The sequence below is a fragment of the Schistocerca cancellata genome, chromosome 2 (assembly GCF_023864275.1).
Source record: "Schistocerca cancellata isolate TAMUIC-IGC-003103 chromosome 2, iqSchCanc2.1, whole genome shotgun sequence".
In the NCBI taxonomy this organism is placed as follows: Eukaryota; Metazoa; Arthropoda; class Insecta; order Orthoptera; family Acrididae; genus Schistocerca; species Schistocerca cancellata.
The window spans coordinates 967,806,294-967,827,121 of NC_064627.1; the positions used below are offsets into that span (position 1 = coordinate 967,806,294).

Genomic DNA, 20,828 nt, shown 5'->3' on the forward strand with positions numbered 1-20,828 from the left:
TGCTCATATGCGTTAACTTCAATTTTCTACATTAAGAGGAAGCTGCTATTCACCACACCAACTAGAAATTTGGTCCTAGTTATCTTGTAGCCTCCTACAGTTACTTAATTTCGACACTTTACCGTACACCACAGCATGATCAGCAAACAACAGCAGATTGCAAAATCGTTTGTGTACGTAGAGTACAACAGTGGTCCTATCACACTTCCCTGGGGCACTCCTGATGATACCCTTGTCTCTGATGAACACTCGCCGTCTTGGCCTAATTTGCATTTCCTTTTGCAGTTCTGCGCTGGTTTCATTCATTTCTCTAAGTAAGCACATATAGGGTAACAGCCTGTCTTTTTAAATCTTATCTATGAGGTGCTCAGTAGCGTGCTAACTTGTTAATGCTCTGAAACTTCTGTTGTGCAATCAGTAAAGTTAACGTCAAAGGTCTCAATTTTGACATTAAGCTTACACACACAGAGCGTTAGTTAAAAATAAATTTATTTATTACATCTCTGTCTTTTTAAACCTTATTTATGAGCTGATCTGTAGTGTACTAACTTGTTAAAGCAGTGAACTTTCTGTTACGTTATGGGTGAAGTTAACGTCAAAGGTCTCAGTTTTGACATTGAGCTTACGCACACAGAGCATTAGTTAAAAATAATTTTTCTTTTTATTACGTCTCTTATTCAACATGACCTAAGAGGGCCCTGTTTCCAAAGTCCGCGAGAATTCCTTTCGGAGGCAAAATTATTCTACATATTGTATCTCTGTACGTCAGCCACATACTATCTTTTAGCTGGTAGCTAATGTTCAAGGACTCGATATTCTTCAGGCCTATTCAACTCTCTCGTTACGACTGCCTTCAGCATATTCATCTAACCAGAATAGCTTAATGTTAGTGTTCACCTTTTTTTCATTGCTGATGTGTAATTACTTGCATCTCGTTGAATATGACACACTTGTACTTTCGGGCAATGAATGACTTGTAGAACAAAGCGTTAATCCTAATTACGGACATAAAGCTTAATAAACTTCCATTGTACAGTTAATAGTGTTTGCCTCCACTTGTGTGTTCCCACAGTTCATTTAACACATATTGTTTACGACGTACTAATGAAGAAGTTAGTCCCCAAAATTGTGTAAAATCTGAAGGCAAATTGGCTACCTGTAAGTAAAATTCTTAAACAAATACATTCTGCAAAAAATAAGTTACACAATTTTCTAAAGGAAAAATGGTTTCACCGTGCAAAATTCTGTTTTTATTTTATTTATTTATTTATTTCCAATTGAGAAATGATTACAACATTAGCAACTGTCTGTTCTAAATAGGACTTTTGGTAATATGTAGTGATTTATCTCCTATAAAACTTTGTATTTATGTAACGGCGCCCGCCGGTGTGGTCGAGCGGTTCTAGGCACTACAGTCTGGAACCGCGCGACCGCTACGGTCACAGGTTCGAATCCTGCCTCGGGAACGGATGTGTGTGATGTCCTTAGGTTAGTTAGGTTTAAGTAGTTCTAAGTTCTAGAGGATTTATGACCTCAGAAGTTAAGTCCCATAGTTCTCAGAGCCATTTGAACAATTTTTTGTTAACGGCAAACTGGTTTTTCGGCGGCTACTATTTGAATTCGTTGAATTGTTGACAGTCATGAATCAAATGGTTCAAATGGTTCTGAGCACTACGGGACTTAACATGTATGGTCATCAGTCCCCTAGAACTTAGAACTACTCAAACCTAACTAACCTAAGGACATCACACAACACCCAATCATCACGAGGCAGAGAAAATCCCTGACCCCGCCGGGAATCGAACCCGGGAACCCGGGCGCGGGAAGCGAGAACGCTACCGCACGACCACGAGCTGCGGACTGTCATGAATCAATGAGTTTCCTCAAGTGCACGTGGAGCTCTGGAAACAAGGAAGGTTGGTTAGAATTTAACATATCATTATCAATCACGTAGACTGAATGCGTGACCTATCTAGTGCGTAGATTTTAAATTCTAATGGGAAAAATGATTTCATTTTTACCTGTGTTATGCAAAGGTACTTATCAGTTCTCTTAATGTTTCGCTTCCTATAATTTCGTCCAAACGGCTGTCACATTCTTCTGTAGTCTGAATGAAATTGTGTAACGAAGTGCACACGTATTCGATCACGACAACGTCGTCTACAGTACTAATATCAACGGCCATTTGTAGTCTGCTATGATAGTTTGGATGTTAACAATTTTGAGTCAATCAAGGTTGACCCGTGTCACAACGACGCTACTGCTTGAGTGACAATAAAACCATTCGTGCCAGCGATACAGTACAGGCATTATGACATTATTTCATGGGAAGTAAGAGATGTTTTCAGTATATTTATCATTTACAACTAAGGAACTTAATCTTAACTCGTTTCAGTTACTAGTCGAAAAAGAAGGTAAACGACTACAATTCGTAATCTTGTACTTTTTTAAGTCCTTAAATCACATCAAATGCCGGGGAACCAATAAATTACTGTAATTGACGTATTATCTCTGTCCTCTGGTCTAACTGAAACCAAAGAAAACTCCAAAACCTACAGTCCAACTTTAAGGGCAGTATCAGAAAAAATGTTCAGATCCTGAAGAAGTCACGAAGTTTCTTAGAGTTAAAGGAAGATTTGCGGGATAGGCTTTGTCAGACGATAGCTCAAAATGAAATACTGATTTGCCAGGAAAAGATATAACGTAAATACACCGGATGCTACCTACGGGGATAGTACAATACTGTTTAACTCCAGAAAATCCATGCTGTTAGTGACACAAATATAAGCAGTCATTCTTTCCTTGTTCCACTCATTAATAGAATTTTTGACTAACGACGCGGTCATGGATCACATTGAATCCGAATACTCTTTGTTTTGGGAGCTTTAAGAAATAATATTAAGAAGGGGCCCTTCCTCGCAACCGACAGTATTATTCAAAGTAAACTTGAGCAGTCCCCTGCTGGAGTCTTTGTAATGAAGAGATTGAGTTAAATTACTGATTCCATGTTAAACTGTAGATCTTACAGTATCTTGCTGTGTGAATTTGGTCACGGATCAGAGGAAGTCAAGGATATACTAACTGCAACTGAAACATAGTTTCAAAAGCCATGTGATATTCAAACCAACATCCCGACAGATTTTCACTTTAGCTGTTTTACCTGCTGATTAAAACATACAACAGAACGGAAATTTTTTACTATAGCGTTGTCACCACTATTTTTAGGTGAATGTAGGCTGTTACACGCTCTCGTGCTAATGATTTACACGGGTTAAAATCAATGAATGCAAATGAATGCGTAAAAAGGCAAATAGATATACGTGAAGTAGTCGCTCGAACGCTGAGAATTTTATGGGTTTAAATTTTGACGCAGTGCGTATTATGAAATACAGACACTGCAGTTTTTTCACATTAATATTGTTAGGCTTTATCATGTATTGGAAGTTCGACCATTACGGACGTGTTTACAAATTCGGTGGGCGACTCGTGTATAATGCGAATGGAGGCGCGCGAGTGCAGTGGTGGGAGTTGGTAGAGATGGGTTGGCGGGGTGAAGGGGGAGGGAGAGGCGGGGGTGGACTGGAAGGGGGCGGGTCATGTCACAGCACAGCACCCAGCACAGGCCTTCCCATCCCGAGCTCGATTCTGTTGATTCTCCACGGCCAGCCTTCGTTTTACCTCTGTTTTTCACGTATGTTATTCTTTTGTATAGAAAACAAACACATTGGACCCCCACCCCTTTTTCACATGTACTGCTATACTATGTTGGAAATTTCATTTGACTGATGCTAGACGTTGAGATTTGCAGGGGCCGGTCATGGTATGCAAACTACAGGAAACATTTTAGGTTCCAACATTTTAGGTTAGGCGTTACCGTGACTTATGATTATCAACTGAAACTACAGGTTTCTGTAACCGTTCCCTAATTATTTTTATTTTAACTGCGAATTTCAGAGGGTTAATCTTCCATCATCAGTTGTAGTTGAAGAAATCAATAAAGTTTGTATATATGACTTTTTGGTAGGTAGCATGCAGCACTGTCTCCAGTGGTCATAAGCTCCTTTTACTCCCGTTTTTACATCACTTGCGATATCGCATGCATTTTGTGTACACCGAAGGAAAAATTTTTGTGTGTACCAGCCATTAATTTCTCGCTGACGAATGAGTGCAAAGAATTCAGGAGAACTCTTTCGTCATCACCTTGATGGCATGTAATACATTTTGTTCTTGTGGTCTTCAGTCTTGAGACTGGTTTGATGCACCTCTCCATGCTACTCTATCCGGTGCAAGCTGCTTCATCTCCCAGTACGTACTGCAGCCTACATCCTTCTGAATCTGCTTAGTGTATTCATCTCTTGGTCTCCCTCTACGATTTTTACCCTCCACACTGCCCTCCAGTACTAAAGTGGTGATCCCTTAATGCGTCAGAACATGTCCTACCAACCGATCCCTTCTTCTAGTCAAGTTCTGCAACAAACTCCTCTTCTCCCCAATTCTATTCAATACCTTCTCATTAGTTATGTGATCTACCCATCTAAACTTCAGCATTCTTCTGTAGCACCACATTTCGAAAGCTTCTATTCTCTTCTTGTCCAAACTATTTATCGCCCATGTTCACTCCATACATGGCTATACTCCACAGAAATACTTTCAGAAACGACTTCCAGACACTTAAATCTATACTCGATTTTAACAAATTTTTCTTCTTCAGAAAAGCTTTCCTTGCCATTGCTAGTCTACATTTTATATCCTCTCTACTTCGACCATCATTAGTTATTTTGCTCCCCAAATAGCAAAACTCCTTTACTACTTTAAGTGTCTCATTCCACGCCACCTTTAGAATTTGAAAGAGAGTATTCCAGTCAACATTGTCAAAAGCTTTCTCTGTGTCTACAAATGCTAGAAACGTAGGTTCAACCTATCCTTAATCTAACGTTAACATTTCCGATCACGCTGGTTAATGCTTGAATACAAGTCCGGCGTGTAAGCGATGAACTTATGGCCGATTAGTGATTTTTCTTTTCCTTGGTTAAGATTCTTTAAGGCTAATCTCACAAAAATTCGACTGTAACTGATGATTAATAAACGACTGAAAATACTCAACCGACTCTATTTCTAATTAACATATGTAGTCTACCTTGTAGGGCCAAGTGTCCGGTTAAATATAACGCCGAGACCAGTTTTTCTATTTTTGGTCCAGGCAACACTACATCCATGTCACCAGAGACTAAATTATATATTATTAAAAACATAATAATATGCTCACGTTAAGGCGTAGCGCCTTCGCATCGCTCCTGTCACTTGTTAGGACGATATCGTTATAGGCATGAGTCATCGACAGATGTCACCAGCTGACATGGACCTGAGTTACAGAGCTGCACGTAGTTGTACTAGTAGGCGGCAGAGGTCAGCAGTTGACAGACAGTGCTAGCAGTCGTAGTAAAATCAATGTTGTAAAGTTATGTTTGATTAATATTTAATGTATTTGCATAATTATAATTGTTTTATAGTTGTAGTAATTAGCAGTGTGAGTGTTGTATGAGTGAAGAAGAACAGAAGTAAATGAAAATTGTTTTGTTTATTCACGAAGTACCAGTTAAACTATACAAGGGATTTACTATAATTATATGTGCAGTCAGTTTATGGTACTAATAAATCGTGAGTAGAACACAAATTAATCGGCAATTTCAGAAGGAGTAATTTTATATTTGATACTTTTCTAAATTTATTTATTTAGCAATTACCGTAGAAAGAAATGTTTTCCTATGATTGGTGATTGAAGTAAAGTGCGGGTTAGCGCGGGATAATACTGCAACCTGATTTGCTGTTTGTGATATCAGCCTATCATAAAAATGCAGGCTTGCGCTAATCTGTGCTGGGAACAAAGCCTTTGGTGTGATCTAGGGGGGCCGGGGCTGAGGGTTCGAACCAGTAACATCTCATTGAAAGCAGCTCCGACGAAACTACTGTAAAATCGCGGAAAAATGCTAATTACGAGTTCGCGAAGTAGTACAAAGTGTATTTAAGTGAACGGTATAGTGGAAGTCGTGTGGAATTTCGGACGGAATATCAAAATTATTGCTTTTGACTGTTAGTTAAAACCACGTGGCGTGTTGTGCAATCTAAGACTGGAACAGGTATTACGCGTAGAGCAGAGTGCACAACATTGGAGCGAGCATTTTCGTAACAAATGATCCGGTGAATTCTACTAACTTCGGTAACAGGTGTAAATACCATAAACTGGCTACGTGTGTGATTGTGGTGTGCGTGTGAACTTTACATTGTGTTGCCACTTAGTACGGACTTGGCAGTATTAACTGTGATCTTTATTGTAAAAATACACCTGACAATTTACATTGCCAAGTTAAAACGTTTATCTCAGTAGCTAGCCACATCCCGTTTACCGGACAATTCTATGTATGTTGCGACCTGCAATAGACAGTAGTGGTCTCGTATTTTCTACAACAGCTTTTAGCTAGACAAATGAACATAGCTGGACACTGGCAGGGCGGTAAAAAGGAGCGTGCCGCGCCGCAGCGTCTAAGTAAATTGCGCATTAGGAGGGCGAGACGTGTGGGGGAGGTGGCGACGCTGGGTGCCCGGACCGCAGAGAGCGGATGTTTCCGCGGCGGCGGCCGGCGGCCGACTGTGCGCCCCGCCGTGCTCTCCTTTGCGCACGCCTGGCTGGTGGGAGCGTGGGAGGCCCTTGGCCGTGGCTGTCTGCCGGCTGGCGTCGCAAGACGGGGTGGGTGCGCGCGCGCCGCCAGCCGGCCGCGACCTACCCCACTGGCCGCGCGCTGTTGCCGGAAGGGCCCCGTGTCTTCTGCCGAGGTAAACACTCGCCCTGCCCCTGCCGTCCTTCTCTGTCCGCGCCGGTGCCGATCCTTGCCGCGACCTTCACAATAAAGCCGCCCGGCGCAGCGCGGCGTTGCCGCGTCTGGCCGCCAACTAGGCCAAACTGCCGGCCGTCGATACCACGGGCAGCGTGTGTGGATAACGGTGTACATGTAAACAAACTCTTTCAGGTGCAGTACACGCTCGCAAAAGACGGATTTGTCTCTTTCTCTACAGCACTGCCAACAATGTTTTGTTGGCTTTCGGTAACTCTGTCGGTAAAAACAAAACTCTTATAGGATCATTTTGTCTCCCGGCTTGTCTGTTCGGCTGCTAAAACGCCTTTTCCTCAGGAACGGGTGGAGTTACCAATTTGAAATTTATTTCAAATATTAAGGTCCACGGTCCTTGGCGGTTTAGATTAGGTTAGATTTACTTTCATTCAACTGATCCGTAGTGAGGAGGTCCTCCAGGATGTAGAACATGTCACGAAAACAACAATACATGATAAATATTAATGTGGTGTGCGTACTGTAAGACCTTCGGTACACACACCATCAGATTTTTTACTTGTCGCTCTAGCGAAGTAGGCGAGAGTCAGCAATATGTCTCGTGGTCTTATCGTGGCGTGTTTATCTTCTGCCGTTAGGCCAGACGATAGAAATGCCACTAGCACGCTTAGAGTAGCAGATTGACGATGACCAACTTTAAACAGAACTTGATTAATTTTCACACACATTTATTAAAATAATAAAAATCATAGATATTACTTAACTTGGTTCTGGATGCTATTTACAATTGCTAATCTGAAGTCCCTTTGGTCTTGGTACTTTAATCTTATTAGGAGCAGACTGAAACTTGACTATCGACTGGTACACACAAATCAGTTGGTTCGACTGAGAAATTGATCCATGGAGTAGAAGGAGTTGGTCACTAATAAATCCTTTCGGATACTCTTAAACTGAATTTCATTGGTTTTTAAGCTTTTTATGGCTGCTGGCAAGTTACTGAAAATGTGTCTTCCTGAATAATGCATACCTTTTTGTACAAGACTAACTGACTTTCAATCTTTGTGAAGATTATTCTTATTTCTGGTATTGCTTCCATGAATTGAGCTGTTGGTTTGAAAAAGTGATATATTTTTAATGACAAATTTCATTAAAGAATAAATATATTGGGAAGCAGTAGTTAGTATACCTAGTTCCCTAAACAGGTGTAATACGTTTAAGCTTCTAAGTCAATGGAGTTGAAAGATACGGCCATTTACGTCACTGATCTGACACTCGGAAATTTACTCATCAAAACCTGTACGGTATGTTCTCTTGACCTTGTTGTGACGCATTGTCGCAAATGAATTGGCTTCTGAACAGGTGATAAATTAAATGATCATCGCACGCGTAAGATCTAAAAATTGAAATAACTCACAGTCAAGATGAACACTTATCTTTTGTCATGAAACGTGTCCTTTGTTGTGAATATATGTCACAGGGTACGTACAATTATATACATTGATAGAACCAGTCTAAAACTTGTGATGTAGTAGACTGTCGTTGGTAATGTCGATAGAAAGAAACCCTTTCTTGTAGCACTGTTGAAACACGAAGTTCACAAAATAAGAGAGGACTTGTTGATTAGCACGAAAAGTCAAATTGGTCGTCTCTAACACCCTTCTCTTCTCGCTGCCTCACGTCGACTAGGCATTGACTGGAACGTAGTAGCCTGGCGCAGAACTGTCCTCGTGTCCGTGTGTCAGCATACTTCAACACAGGCCGCCGATGTTGCTTCAGGGAACTCTGTGGGCATGTCTTGCTACTTGCGGCTAGCGATACTCCAGTAGCAAGCAGTATGTTTGTGATGTCGATAGCTTATCGACTACGTCAGTGGCTTAAAATTACAAAATTCGGCAGAAAGCGAGGTCTCAGAACGCAAGTAAAGAAAAATAGCCGAAAATTGTTAATCTGAAATTATGTCACGCAAAAACTTTTTTTTCTCATTTTTTGTTAATTTGTCTGTCTGTCCGTCTGTTAAGACCCATTTTTTCTCAGGGATGGGTGGAGATATCAAGTCAAATTTATGCCAAATACCAAAGTCTACAATTCCTTGGCGGTGTAAAAGAATTAAGTTTTTACTCAATCCAGTCAAAGAATACGGCTTTTTAAGTCATGTATTTTGATATTCGCGAACTGACTCATCAAAAACCTATCATTGGTATACAGTCCCGAAATCTGAAAATAAATAAGGTTTCTGAGTACAAGTAATGGAAAATATTACAAAATTATCGATTTGTATATGTACCCCTTTGGTTTTCAAATGTTCAAATGTGTCTGAAATCTTGTGGGACTTGACAGTTAAGGTCATCAGTCCCTAGGCTTACACACTACTTAAGCTAAATTATCTTAAGGACGAAAACACACACCCATGCCCGAGGGAGGACTCGAACCTCCGCCGGGACCAGCCGCACAGTCCATGACTGCAGCGCCCAAGACCGCTCGGCTAATCCCGCGCGGCCCTTTGGTTGTCCGTCTGTCTTTAAGACTCCTTTTTCTCAGCTACGGGTAAAGATATCCTATTGAGTTTATATAAAATACTAAGGTCTACGTTCCCTTGCCGTTGTAAAAAATTGAAATCTGTAAGTCAAAGCAATTAAAAGATGCGGCCGTCAGTTGAGACAGCTTTTTCTCAGGGGCGCGTAGAGGTATCAAGTTGAAATTCATGTCTTCGGTCCCTTGGCGGTGTAAAGAATTTAAGCTTCTAACATCATACAGTCAAAAGATAGTGCCGTTTATGTCGCATATTTTGATACTCGAAAACTCACTCATCACACCCTACAGATGAACTACATATACATAACTGAGTTTGCACGGAATCCTCAGAGCATTCATCTTGCTGGCACTAGTCCAGCGTTTCTTTAAATTTTCACTACTTTCACAAAATCGTAACGAGTTTGGTCCAAGCAGTGATTCCGTTCAGGCTGTCAACAGGTACAACGCAGAAAAAAAGAGTCTATAAAACCTGCCAAGTAACTGTCTACGTAATTATAAAAAAGATAAAAATCTCACCTAAAGGCAAATGTTGCATGCGCTCTCCAACGCACTGGCAACAGTACTGACCGAGCGGCGTAGCGCAGCGGTTAGCACACTAGACTCGCATTCGGGAGGACAACGGTTCAGACACTCATCTGGCCATGCTGAAGGTTTCCTGTGATTTCCCTAAATCACTTAGAACAAATGCCGGGATGGTTCCTTCGAGAGAGCACGGCCGCTTTCCTTCTCCTTCCTTCCACAATGCGAGCTTGTGTCGCGTCTGTAATGACCTCATGTTGACGGAACTTTAAACGCTTATCTCCCCATCCTCCTCGCTAAGAATAACGAATGCAACAGGAAGTGGACATCGTGTTTTAGTAGGTCGGGTGAAATCCTTTCTTTCCGCATTGATGTGTGTCTATAACCATGAAATTAATATCTACTTTCGAAGATTTTGTAGATACGTTATTGGAGTAACGGGATAAGATTAGTGAATAGTTTTTAAACAAAATTTTAAATTTGTAATAAAAAACTGCACTGCTTCCGCGGAAAGAACAATATCGGGTCATAGAATCTAACACTTGACGAGTTGCTCTTTTAAATCAAGTTAATACACTCCCCTGAGCGTAACTGCAGTATTTATTAATTGTATTTCTGCTACAGATTCGTAGTAACTCCACTTGAAAAACACAGACTGTGGACAATATATTTCATTCATAAGCAATGTCTCGACTGAAACACATCGATGCATTTTTAAACTAAATAACATGCGGAATTCACTAGGAACCTTTATGCTTACTCCACTGTATTCTTCCTACAGAGAGAACAGTAACTTGAACTACAGAAGTTTATACCTACTGTCTTGGTTTATGTAGCCAACATTCCCAGTTACTCCTTGCAATTAAAACCTGGTAAACCTAAGTTCACTGTTTATTATTTTTATATCCTCCAACGATTCATAGAATTATTTATGTTAACCCTTAAGAAAACTCTAAGTACAGTAACAAGTCGTTGTTATAGCTCCATTATCAGCTTAGAATCGACAGTCTATTAACGTTTATAATTACATTTAACTTACGCTGTACATGCGGTGTTGACTACCATTCGTTGAGTTTCCTTGAGGTGGTCCTGTCTTAAGGAAAAAATTAACAAAAAATATATCAGAAAAAGAGCTACTGTTCCACGATTCGTAAACATATAAAGAAATCCACAGCGCAATAAAATTGCGCAAGACCATCCGATGCAAGTTAAACAAATTCTTATGGTCCAAATTTCGTTAAATTCCCTTAATATTTTGCTGTAGGATACCGCCACCATAATCATCGTTCGCCACAAAGAAAACACCCAACATAAAATGTACAGCATGAGATATCTGACGATCAATCTGACGATTCGGGACGCACACTGGTACTACTTGTTAGTGGTGGTTAGTTCCTGTTTTTACTTTATTGTAAGAATTAACGTGTATCTTCAGTCATGATCCGAACAAGTCAATGACGACAAAACAGCACCACAGTGATTCACGTGGCAAACAGAGATCGCGGAAAACAAATGCCATTGATAAACAATAACCTACTGTACTTTGGTTACAGCACGTTCTACAATTAAAGCGCTGGGATAGCATTCGGTAAGTGCGTGCTTCAAGTGCCAGTCAGGTCAACTAGATGTACATGCTCCGTGATTCTGTCAACCACTTACAGTAAATCGTGGGATGTTCTTTCGGGTGCCAATTCCCTGTTCTTGCCTGGTCTCATGTGTCGCCATGAGCACTCTCTAATGATCTTGAACTCAACGGGAACTTATATTCTTTAAATACATTCCTTCTTTCCTTTGTTGCTCCCTTCGCGTATTACGATTGCAATATGTATTTTCACCAAATGCGTTGGACATTATTTGAGGGTATCACCGTTAATTTGTACCGTAAAATATCTCACCGACGTAAGGAGATGACAATGCGAGTACTGCAAAGACTAAAGGAAACCCAAGTCTTCCGGATCCTGTCTCCAGTCTCTTTTAACGAATTAGTAAGCAGGAACATAATTTTTGCAGTCACCAATGACGAAATCTTCAAATAACTCCAAAGACATTCAGTTTAACTAAAGACTACCTGCAGGGGCAAAATGCACCGTGAACAATTTACTGAGCTGTACTTTATAAGTGGCGCTACAGTCGTAATAGCACAACACAAACATTTATATTTTATTTGTAAAAAGATGTCATTAACTGTACAATTTTTTGAGGAGTTCTATGGTAACAGAGTGAAGTTGTCGTATCTTTGAAGGATTACATTGATACAAGAGGGGAAATGAGATGTGAAACTGATATAATGCGCTACTAAACACCGCACATGTCATGGTCCGAACATGTCGAATGACGACAAAATAGCACCACACTGATTCACTTGGTGAACAGAGACCGTGGCAAACATCTGCCATTAATAAATAATAACGTACTATCATCAAAGCACATTTTACAATTAAAGCACTGGGATAGCATCTTGTAAGTGCACATGTTTGTACACAAATGATTTTTGACACGGACGCTATAATACACTAATGAATGAAAATATCAGTTTTATCGATTGCATGTGCCAGAGGGCTATCGTACAAACGTACCTGATATGTCATGCTATGGAATTTATAGTCTCTTTAACGAATTTATTGTGGAACTTTTAAGCTATCAGTCTGTATCCTGACGTTGACAGACAATGAAACACCAATATTTCACTGGAATACGGAAGACATAAGTATAGCCGGCCTGGGTGGCCGAGAGGTTCTAGGCGCTTCAGTCTGGAACCGCGCGACCGCTACGGTCGCAGGTTCGAATCCTGCCTCCAAAATGGATGTGTGTGATGTCCTTAGGTTAGTTACGTTTAAGTAGTTCTAAGTTCTAGGGGACTGATGACCTGAGAAGTTAAGTCCCATAGTGCTCAGAGCCATTTGAACCATTTTTGAACATAAGTATACAGTATGGTGGTAGCGGGACACACCCTACGGATTTTATTAACAATACTTTAACATAATGAACTCAAGGAAAAATGCTTTTTAATTGATTTTACACAAACACCATGTTGTTACACCTACAAAGAACGGAAGAGGACTAGAGGTTCCTGAAAGTTGGAATTATAGCACCGGGATATGGAGTTTCTCTAAATCAGATCTTTTTTTTCAAACTGTTAAAAACAATAGTGTATCCAATACATTTCTGTTAGCTACGATAGTAAATGGCTCAGAGTTTTTAGCTAGTACTTTTATTTTCTTCATTACTACCTACTACGAGATATGATTCGTTTTCATGTCGGCTGTCAGTGCGAGGATAGTGCCGTTTTACTTTTAGTAACACTACTAAATCGACAGAGACATTCCGTTTTTTGTACTAAGCAAATTTAAATGTTTCTGTGCAAGAGAAACTTATTACCCAGGACAACAGACGCTCAGCACGGCCTATTAGCATTTGCGCAGAATATCACAACGTTCTTCTCTACTTCTCGCGTTAACAATGCTGTTTTCGTCTTTGAACTGAGTTAGTTATTTTTATTAGTTTTTGTTTTGGTTAAATTTTCGTATACATTGAAGACTAGTGGGAAACAGACAAGTGGGATATGAACTTGACGAGCGTGATGCCTAGTTGTGCAAAATAAATAAGTAAATAAATAAAGGCAGCTGAGAAGCATCGAGAATTGACTATGGCAACGAGAAACCATAAGGGGGCGCTGTATCACTTTAGGTTTCTCGTTGTCATAGTCAATGCTCGATGTATCACTTTATGTTTGACCTCTGCTTAAGACAGTATTACTACTCAGGGCACATATGTGTTGAAGGGTAAATTTGTATGTGCATTTTAAATGGTTTAAAGCGTCTATATACATTTAATTGGTTTTACGTTGCTTTATGTACATCTATTCATTTGGTCACTGTTATTAATTATTTTTATTTTTATTCTTGTATTTGCAGCAGCGATGATGGCTGTTAATTAGTTGAATTCGATTTGCAAAAGTAAATAAAGAAAACATGATTTTGCGACTGGTTGCTACTTATTTGGTAATTTTAATGAGAAAGAAGTGTTCGTTGCAATAAGATGGGAGCATCGCTGTAGTGGTGTTTTTGCAAAAATAAATCTGATATAAAAATTATCTTGTTTCTCATTGTGAATGTATATACGACATTTTGATGTTATCAGTTCAGAGTTAACTTTTCCCAAGTACATTTATCTATGTTAGAATATACTTAGACAGAAGTCTTAAATTTATACGCAATTTTAAATCTAAGTACTCATTAATGTTCAAGAACCTTCTCGTTATTTGAAATTAAGACTCACTCGAACTTCATAATAATAATACTAATAACAATTTCGAGCGCCTCAAAAGCTTCGCGTAGATTTTCAATTTTAGGACATTTCAGCGACTCGCGTGACCTAACCTAACCAAGTCATCCAAACGCACACGGAAAGGGGGAACCACAGTTTAACGTGGAAACTGAACCACGTGTCGTTGCTGGAGAATCTTCACATAAATGAGAGATGAATACTAAGTTAAAGGCAGACTAAGAACAAAACAAAATAAAAAAGCATCTGCACGTCGACCTTGCCTCGATCCCGCAAGCTTTCGGTTTTCAGACACGCGTATTTTATTCTTAAGGAACACGATAGAAGAAAAAAAATCTTTGTTTCCAAACATTCCGAAAGTCATCAGATAGTGTCAGGAAACACAAATGGGACCGATAGACCACAACTCTAATGTAAATCAAGTTCTTTGTTTGCTTTATTTATCAAACCATAGTGCGAGGTAGAAGTGTATTTAACGCCTACGTCACACAGGTTTTTGTTATCTGCAGAATAACTGTGAGTGGAATTAATGATGATTTTTCAGTCTCTGAGATGTTCATCTAGCTACAACGAGCACTCAATAAGTTCAGGCAACGGACCGTCAATATGTCGCCTTTCGATAGGCAAAAGATGTCTTTTTAGCATTGGAAGGCGCAGCAAAGATTACAGCCTCACTTTCGTAGGCCGTACGTTTATAGAAATCAGTTGGCAGACAGCTACACGTCTGTAAGTTGAACGTTGGGAGCTGCAGGTTTTCATGTCAGCAGGGGCAAAATATTTTTTGCCATTACCTTTGTTTACAAAATTTTGTACGTTACACATTTAGTAATTGATGAAAGTTATAAATATGAAGAAGCTAATAGTATAATTGTAGTAAAATATATTTTTACGTTCCTAAGTTTTACGCTTTCACAACATTAGTTTGTTTTCTGTTGGTCCCGTCTTAAGCCCTATTCTCTCAGCTAATTGTTTTCCTGCTATTGAAAATCTCGTGTGGGTAACGTTTCCCACATTTTGCGCTTGTCGATCACTAGCACAAGCTTCTACACAGATTTTCAAATCGATTTATGTGGAAGCCGTGCTCTTGCTCACTTACCATCCGTGGATAATGCATAACATAAAACAACTCAGTTTTTCTCTTAATCCAAATCGTTTGGGGTCTTTGAGACAGGTGGTATCTTTATCGGCACTTTCAAAATATTTCCGCAATATTTCGTTATCGTATTGTGCTCTGAACTGCAATAAATAATAAAAAAACAGCATTTGAGTATGTTTTTTCTCTGCACAAAACAATACTCAAGGAACAATTATTTCAACTTGGCGCGATTAGTTTGTACTAGCAGGATTCTTGCTGAACAGTTCATCTCTTAGTTTGCTCTGTCATCATATTAACAATATTACTTGATTTTTCAATCGTATCTTTATGCCAATCGGAATTCACACGCACACTTGCAGTTTCGGGAAACTTTCTATACCAGGTGAATGTACCGCTTATGAATGCATCACGGTGTTTAATAAGGTGGGCGTTCATAGCGATGTGGGAATTCGGAGGGTGACTTTTTTGTTCTCTAAGAAGGCCACATTTTCGATACGGAGCACACACCTTGGATATCCTTGTTAATGGAACAGCGTATATATGTAGTAGTTTTGTCACAAACTGGATAAGCAGCTTCATTTCATTATAGTTAATTAGTAATGCCCAGAGTTTGTTGACATCTTTCATTCTTATGACCAACACATTATTCACAAGTACTAAAATCTCCGAATATTCTGGATTTTAAAATGTAAATTTAATTTTGCGTTTCTCGCCATGCTGTTACTGTACTTCATTTGATTTTTGAAGGATGATATCATTTTTAAGATTTTACTTCATTTTTTACAAGTTTGTGTTTAATGTCGAGTTATGACAGAACAATTCATTTTTTTAACGTTGGCAAGAATGGACACTACATGTGCCCTAGGAAAACGCAACAATAATGCTCACACATGCGGAAAATAATTTGATGGTACATCTGCTTATTGTCATTGTCGCATCATATACTGTTGTTAACTTTTTACCAGGTATGGACACTGAAGCAAAAACAGCGATATTGAACCAAAAGTAATGTCCATCTGCGAAATCTAGGTATTCCTGTGTTTAGACTCGTTTTTAAACCTAAACGAAGACGTGAAAGTGCACCCTCCAATTCTTTCAGCAAATGCTGAAAATTTTTCTAACTACAAGGGTGTGTTGTTTGAGAATAGATGATCCTCATTTTCGACAGTCGGAGCTCACTGTAGTACAGAGTAATTGCTCTAAGATGATTAGCACAGAACAATCTTCTTACATCTTTCAAGAGTCAGATACCTTACAGAAGAAGAAAGAGATTTTAATTTAATTATCCGTTTTTTAATTTCATTTCCGAACGCCTACAAAGTTTTCATTACTCTAATTCCTTTTATGACTTACTTGAAGTGTATTTTACATCATCCATAGTAGTTTTATCAGTATTTCCAGGCCATTTTAGTGATGATCTTCCAGGTATTTTGGGTCCTAAAAATCCGGGCCCTGGGGTTAAGGGTCTTTTTTTCCCCTCCCCCCCCCTTCCGGTTTGATGGTTCCCAAATGCGATGCGAACGCACTACCGCAAAAAAAAAAAAAAAAAAAAAAAACCGAAAATTCTGTAATAAGTACGTTTTTTTATCTTAGTCTGCCTGTTAGACATTTGCTTATTTAACCACTAACCATCAACTATTTGTTCTATAGAAAACAACTATATTCCTGCGATTCATTTGACTCAGATCGCCGTGTTTGTAAACGACATTTACCAGGTTTGTGAACTTGTTTGCAAACGTGTCTGCAGGTTATACTTGCCTGTCCTTGAACATACGAGGTTCTGTAATGCCTGGAGCGTCGTAAACAGAACACTTTCACTGTACTTAAACGTGAGAATCTTGTTTCTTCATACATAAGTAGACATTTATCATATTCTTTTTTCATTTCTTCAAATGGTTTTCTTCGTTTCATAATACGGTGCTATTCCTCATGAGCTAAGAAATTTTTTCTAGCTAAGTAAGATACAATTAACCTCCTGGGTAAATGCCGCATAGCGACAACTTTACAGTTTGCAGCTAATCATGTGATGTTAGAGATCGAGAAGGTTCATAAACAACCACTTTAGTTCTGGCCTGGTACCTGCTATCGAACTTCCACCTTCTAAGAATATAGCGCGAATAGTTACATCTACACATACTCCGTAATTCTCTTTTCTTCTCTTACCTCGGCCAAGGAGGTTCAGAAAGTGACAAAAAGAGTGACGTTTACTTTCTAATTAAAAAACGTAGACATACGCTTCGTCAGCTTGAACTACATCGCCGCAAGTGTATCAACACCTATAAATTTAGCGATAATTGTTAATTATTTTGTTGCTGGAGGTAGTAAACAAATGTATACTGCATGTAGTCTTGAAGTGCAAGTTTATGTAGCGACGCAACTACATTCTCACGCACTATCAGATTTACGGGTACCTGTGATATCGCTAAACGTTCACCTTCCATTGCATGCAGGCCCTGCTTCGTCAACAGTTCCAGCAACGCTAAGAGAGGCCAGTCTTGGGACCACGAGGAGCCGGTCTCACCCCAGAGCTGTCACAGGACGAACAACTGTGAGCCCCCAAACATCACACAACACTGCTCAGTCGTGTAAGTAAGCAATGTGCATTTTTCTGCTCGTAACTTCGCTTCCCTAACTGCTATTACTTTACTCCATGTTTTTCCGAATGAACGAGGAGAACACAGCAAGAGCCACAACCCGATTTCCCAGACACTTCACTCAGAGGGAGATGAACCAAAATAAGTGAATACGTTTATCGCCTTATGAGTAGCTATTCGACCTTTTCTGAGGAAACGACGGTCAAATTTTTCGAGGTACTTAATGTGCCTTTTAGTGAGTAAACGGTTCAGCTGAAGTAGCTGCGCAGTGACTTGCGTCACGCTTTGACACGTTTGCGATCAGTATTCGAAAGCCGATTGTTATTTTTGTTCTTATTTTTCATTTATCTACATGTGTAAGAAGACGATTTCTCCAATATACATTGAAATAACGTTGTTGTTATTCGTAATCTAAGTGTATGTCTGGCGAATGAATTTTAAGAAAGGAAAAGAAACAATAAATGCATGAGAAAATTATTTGAAATCGTTTTCGGTGGAATTCCTGCACTGCATCTTGATACATAACCAATTGCAAGCGCAAGTCTTCGGTAGAGTGATCCGTCATGCCTAGATTACCGCGACATTACTGTCAGCGTGTTAAATCTTCAAAAATGTTAACGACGTTTCCCTCCACAGTAAGTTTCATTAGTGAGTTTCATGTGAAGAAATGCCACTGTGACAAAACTGAATTCACGCGATGCTCGTGGTGATGGGAATTTCTGTGTTTCGAATGTTTCTACGATCGGTATCATCCAAGGAAACGGACCAAATCTTCCTGTAGAATAAACATAGGTACAAAATAAATACAAGAATTAGTATAAGAATTGACATAAAAATAATTAAATAATAATAAGCATAAGTGAATTTAAAAGATTGTGAAAATACAATACACTAATATACTATATAATAAATATATGACATTTATTGTGAAAATCATTTGTAATTTGCAGTTCATATAACGCCCTGGTATCCCCTAACTTGATAAGACACATTAGTGTAGTAACCTTCTACAGACATAAGAAAATAAATGAAAAAAGAGAAAGTAAAATCAAAACAACATTCGGGTTTCGAACTCGGGACGCAAAACTGGAAGGCCGCGCTGCTAGCCACAATGCCTGCATTACGTCGAAAACTTTGACTGTCGTTTTCTCAGAAACGGTCGAATATAGCAGGAGAATCCGAGACAAGTGTTCGCCTATGTTGGCTCCTCTTCCACTGAGTAAAATTTCCACCGGAATCGGATTACGGCACTTGCCATGTAGTTACGGCTGTTGTTATAGTTACCAGTAATAAAACCGCGATCCTAATTAAAGTAAGAGAGACTATCTCTTCGGCCATGTGAGCTTCAGTATTCAAGCAAATTAACAAATTCGAACGTAACTGCAGAGTACACACACAGATAAGTATTTTAAATTTCTAGGTGTATGCACTGATGAGGGGTTGAACTGGAAAAAACACACTGAGGATCTGCTGAAACGTTTGAGTTCAGCTACTTATGCTATTAGGGTCACTGCAAATTTTGGCGATGTACATCTCAATAAATTAGCTTACCATGCCTATTTTCATTCTCTGCTTTCGTATGAGGTAACTGATCATTGAGTAAAAGAGTGTTCATTGCACAAAAGCGTGTAATCAGAATAATTGCTGGAGCTCATCCATGATCATCCTGCAGACACTTATTAAAAGAGCTAGAGATCTTCACTGTAGCCTCACAATATATATCTATATTCTCTTATGAAATTTGTTATTAACAATCCGAACGAATTCAAAAGTAATAGCAGTGTACATGGCTACAACACTAGGAGAAAGGATGATCTTCACTACTCAAGGTTATATCTAACTTTGGCTCAGAAGGGGGTAAATTATGCTGCCACAAAAGTCTTTGGTCACTTACCTAATAGCATCAAAAGTCTGACAGATAGTCATATAGCGTTTAAAAGGAAATTAAAAGAATTGCTTAATGGCATCTCCTTCTACTTATTAGATGAATTTTTGGATATAGAAAGTGGGTAAGTTCCCCAACCCCCACAAAAAAATTAAAAATATTGTCATGTAATATTTTGTGTAATGTCATATCTTGTATAGACCCCTTTTATTAACCTGACACATTCCACATCATTACGAAATGTCGTATTCATGATCTATGGAACAAGTACTAATCTAATCTAACCTAATCTTACCTACATTTATTTCGTTTATAGTCCAAAACGGAGAATGGAAGAGAGATAAATATTACTATAATATACCCTAGTTATTACTTGACATTACGGATAAATAGTGAAAACAGAAATGATACTGATTTTTTGACGTATTTGCAAGTTGAATCACAATTTTTTTTTAAGGATATTTCAGGTTGATAACTGAAGAAAAGATGGCTAGGGAGAGGAAAGAGCGTACAATGAGACTGTATTTTAGGAGATGTTATTTGATAAAATTCTGTGCATCAATGAGAGCACTGTTGCATTACATGTAGAGAATGGTTTGCACAAGCAGTTGTCTGTAAAATGGAAAGATAAATTGTAGTCTCCTACAGTTATAAAATAAGTAAATGTTTAGTAAAGTTGTTACTGTGTACCCATTGCATAATTACTTACATTTTGTTTATGAAAGAAGACGGTTTTAACACCACGCCAGCGATGTAGCTATTGCAGAAGAAAATCTCCGATTGGACAAGAACAGGGAAGGAAATTAACTGCTTTCTTTCCAAAGTAGCCGCCATGGCATTTACATTAAACGATTCATGAAGCTCTGAATCTGAATGACTACAAGAATACCATCTTACAGACTGCGTGTCGAGCTTCTTAACTAATTACAGCGCCACCAGCTAGTGCTGTTAGAGTAAAAGTTTGCGTCAGTACCGTGAACACGGCCAGAACAGCTCCTATAGTCGGTTTACGAATTTAGAAACGTAATCGGATTTTAATAACAAAGGTTTTTATAAGATGTAATCCTCTATTT

General features: G+C 39.1%; 1 long non-coding RNA gene across 1 annotated transcript in view; it reads left to right on the forward strand.

The window, feature by feature from the left end:
* Positions 1 to 20,828, forward strand: part of LOC126148967 (uncharacterized) — a 399,054-nt gene that overhangs the window by 309,997 nt on the left and 68,229 nt on the right. Inside the window, exon 5 of the long non-coding RNA XR_007530675.1 lies at positions 17,727 to 17,861. This is a non-coding gene — a long non-coding RNA (uncharacterized LOC126148967). The remainder of the gene's footprint in view (positions 1 to 17,726; positions 17,862 to 20,828) is intronic.